The sequence below is a fragment of the Pygoscelis adeliae genome, unplaced genomic scaffold, assembly GCF_000699105.1.
Source record: "Pygoscelis adeliae isolate BGI_AS28 unplaced genomic scaffold, ASM69910v1 Scaffold286, whole genome shotgun sequence".
Lineage (NCBI taxonomy): Eukaryota > Metazoa > Chordata > Aves > Sphenisciformes > Spheniscidae > Pygoscelis > Pygoscelis adeliae.
The window spans coordinates 9,109-13,690 of record NW_008825076.1 but is presented as its reverse complement, the minus strand read 5'-3'; positions in this window follow the sequence as shown (position 1 = coordinate 13,690).

The following is a 4,582-nucleotide window of genomic DNA, read 5'->3' as shown; positions in this document are numbered from 1 at the left end:
CTGAACCGGCTTTGGAGCCAGTTGGCTTCATATGAAGTGACAAGGAGCGCTACTCGTAGTTCAAAAAAATAAAGTAAGATCTGAAGATAGCATACATCCAGGTAAGGGTAGGAACCAGCCTAGAGGAGGCTGTGGTGGAGTCTCCTGTGGCACATGACCCTCTGTGCTTAGGACAGCGATGTATTGCTAACCCTCCAGTTCAACCTCAGCATCCAAGGCCACCAAGGACGCGAGGGATGGATCTGCGCTGTGGGCTGGGTTACTACCCTTCCTTATTACTCTCACTTCATTACACAGAGGAGCTGATGAAAGTCACTCCTGGTGCAGCTGGTGAGCCCAGCTCCAGTGAGTCTCCAGCTCTGGACACCCAGCAGAGGTTGGCAGCAGAAGATGGAGAGGAACAAGAGCACATGGGCTGGGTCAAATCTGCAAAGATTGGTCCACACCATGACAACATGTGCCAGCCAGGAGACAGCCTCAGCAGCACAAGGTGGCCAGAAGCACTCCACTCCTCCCTAGCCCTCTAAATGGCACCTGTATTTGTGTGCGTGTGGCCATGACCCCTCTACACCTCTTTACAGGTAAAGCAGCCACCACAAAGACGCTTTCAAAACCAGCTGTCTGTATTGTGGCTACAAACACTGCTAACTTGCCTGTTAACTTCCTCTTCAAACAAGCACGATGCACCATACTCCTCCTGGTTGTCACACCCCTCAACACACACCACCAAAAAGTCCCCCTGCATGGCACAGGACACCATTTTCCCTTCTATGGAAGTTCTGCTTTCACAGAACGGAGAGGAGCCAGTCTGCGCACCTGGCCCAGGGACCATGCACATTGTCCATCAAAGTCACACCTGCACGCACAATCCCTCAAGCAAACTGATAGAGATCTTGGGCTTCTGGAAACAGAAGAGAAAATTAAACTCGACCCTAATGTATTTGCCAACCCCGAGAACAAATTTATGTAACTTTACCAATTACATTTTCAAAGTGCATTGTGTAGATCCACCTCCCTCACACACACACACACAACTTTCTGCGACTGTATCTCAAGAGAATTCATATGAGAGGAAATGCAGCCACAAAAATCATAATATGGTTCTGTAAACCCATGACATAAAATGGCCTGCTTCATTTTGCCCTTCAAATGTCCCCTCTCAAAATGCTGACATTCTCCTCTCTCTGGAATAATGCAGAAAAATTGTGGGTATATGACACTCACTGAGAGCGACAGGACAAAAGGGCCCAGAGAGAAAAACTGCACAACTGAAATGGACTTTCCTGAAACCTCACTACAAGCGAGAGAAGCAGAAGAAAAATAAAACACATGTTGAGCCACACATTTGTTCTGGGCGATGAATTCTCACATTCAAGGTGTGTCAGTTCCCTTCTCCATTTAAAAATTACAGTTGGCAGAGAAATAACATAGGCTGGCCACTATTGTTCCTAACCCAGTGTTCAACAATGAACAGTTACTTAACTCTTGCATTGAAAATAAAAATAAACACCTGCCAGTTCCCAATACACGACACAAACATGCTGGAAGTGCAACGGAGCGTCCAAATACATCGCATTTAGAGGGTGAGGGGAACCACATTTTTACATGACACATCAAGAAATGTCTAGATAATCTTGAGGAGGCCACACACAGAGCCCTTTAGACAATTCTAGATCATAAATGCTACTGCACTGGCCAGGAAAAGAGATTCTTCAGCCAAGCTCGGCACAGTTCCTACAGGCAGATTTTAAAACGAGCTTAAAGCAGGATTCTCAAGCACGAAGAAACCTTCGTTGAGTTTTAAAAAATCTCAACTCCCAAGGTCCACTCAGTACGCTGAGCTCTTTGGAAAAACACACCTGCACACTGTGTGGGTAGAGGAAGAGGAGCGACTGAAAACTCTCATCCCACATTTTGAGCTACTTAATGCCGAGTTATTCTGGAAATGTATAATCTTAGCCTTTAGCAAAGGTCACCTTAGCACAAATCCTACCTGCCTGGCAAGAGGGAAACAAACCCCAGCAAAGGTCAGTTCAGATAGCACTGCCCTTTGTACACCAGCTGGTAAAATATGGATCACCTAAATAAACAGCTTCCTGTTTTAGGCAATGATTCCTGAGGAGGCAAAACAATACCATCCTACACAGCTATTTCTTATGGAAAGAATCCCTGGCTAAATAGGGCATTCTTGTTCCACACTCCTGATAAAGAAGTGACCACAATAGTTGCATGTGATCTGGGTACATTCTCAGGGCATCTGCTATGTCCTGGGCATATTGCCACTTCTTCTTCCACCTGCTGCCCTTCATGACACGCAGGTGTCACACACAAAACAGTCAACTGGTTAAAAAAAGGACATTCTAACCAGAAGCCAGGCGAGCAGCACCTACTATGGCACCCTAGAAAGCATAATCTCTGTGTTTCAACATCCTTTTCCCCTTTACACATCTTTCCTCCACAGCCATCTCCGACTTTCGTTTGAACTGAAGAGGAAGAAAAGGAAAACTGAAAATGCCACTTATTTCCCCAAAAATGTCTGCTCCCCAGGTTCACTTTAAACCCTTCCCACAGAGCAGGGCTGTGGGGTGAGGCTCCCCGTGGGGAGAACACCCTCTCTTCCATGAGAAGGACACGGTCCCCTTAGCTGGAGCAGCCTGGAGAGGAGGGAGAGACGAATTCAAGAGCATGGGTGAGCAGACGTGACCATGCAACATGCCATCGCGAAGTCAGCCAAGAAATGAATTCACAAACCGGGCTGCAGCCCGCTCGGAGCACAGATGTCTTTGTGCCACAGCGCTGCGTCCGTGGCAGTGCGCTGTCCGCACAAGGCAGGAGGGAGCCTCAGCTCACACCTCTGGCGTGACTGCTGCCGTGCCGATGCCTTCAATTACGGAGCAGCAACCAAGCAGGGAGGAGTCTCGAATTTGGAAGGAATGCAAGTCGGCGCCTCCCAAAACACCAGCTCATTATCTTCTGATCCCAGGGACTACTGGATAAATCAGAAATATTGTTGCTGATGACTTTGGCTGTGGAAAGACACCCAGCAATTATACCAAGAGTCCTATCAGGGCTTCTGTTACACCAGCTTGGAGTTTTAGTCAGCTATGACTAAATAACCACAATTTTTGCTGGCAAAGGATAAAGTCAGTCCTATAAAGCCTAAAAAGGAAAGAGGGAAGTGAAAATTAGTATCTAAGCGGTGGCTTGCACATCTCAGAGAGCCAAGCACAGCAGATTTCAGGAAAGGAAACCAATTTCTACCAAGAGTTAGCAGAGGAAGTGTTGAGTCTCGTAATTTATGCTCAGCAATGTGCTGGCAGCAGGCAGCCCTGATAGGGCCGGGATTTTCCCGTGTTCATTTCTGCACTGGCTAAGGCTGGTAAGCTTCTGCAGAGATAAATTCTCTGAAGGCCCAAGTCAGAACTCAGCAGCGGTGGCCCACGTCCGCCACGCACCGCCTCTGCCTTGCACAATCCTTTCCAGGAGCAGCAGGTCTGGGAACAGGGAGGAAAATGTGTCAAACCTGCCCTGGCACAGTGACATCCACAGAACGAGCAAGGGAAAACACGCAGCAAAGCTGCATAGGGAACTTCTCATACGGGGACATGGAAAAAACATCACGAGAGAATGTCAGAGATCATAATCCAAGTTCCCATAGCCAGAAATATTCCGTACCCGCGACTGATGCGAGTCGACCACCTCCCATAAAAGCTGGGTTCCCCTTTTGTCCGCCTCCTCCTCTCTTTTCCAGGTAGCAAGAGCTCTGTGGCAACTCCCCCGTCCACCGGAACAGCCCGGGGGTGCCTCCTCTCCTTTTTCCAGTGAAGACCTTATCTCCAAAACGCTTCGTTGTCCCACGCAGCCTTGTGGATTTTAGTATTCTGTTAGTGACAGTTCTGAAATCTGAAGCTAAGCAAGCAGGACAGCTTGTCGAGGCCACTAAATGAGCTCCAGCAGCCAAGAGCAGATGACAGAGGGGGTACGGCTGAGGATGAGGGACTCTGGCACCTAGCCATTTCATGAGGCATGAAAAGAAGAAACCACCACATGCCAGAAGAAACCTCCCAAAAGAAACCAAGTCCTACTCACGACCAGCCCTGAGACGGAAAGGTGCTGCCAGGGCATACCAGGACTCATAACAACATCTTGGTGCCCTGTGGCCTAAAGCTAAAATAGGTACAGCTGGGCAGCAGCCACCGGCAGTCCCGGCGCCTGCGGGAATTGGCCTGGAGACGAAAGGAAATATCCCAGGACAAACATACCGAACATAGAAATGTTCGGTATCTGTGTCTTTTTAGCAAGGGCTGCTCAGCCAAATTATTGAATCCGCTGAAACAAACCCAGATCAGCACCGTGCTGCAGGAGAGGGGGAAAGCCCAAAGCACGCCAGCGTGAGAAAGAGCCGGGTGCGGACGGCCGGGCAGACGGCGCACAGCCGAAACCCACCGCCGCCGAACTTCTCCCGTACAGTAAATCAAATACGTGCTGCGTCCTCCCGGGGAGACCGCTTCCCCTCCGCAGGCCGCCCGGCCCGCGCTCGAGGTGCTCCAGGGCGATGCCTCAGCCCTTGCCGAAGGCCCAA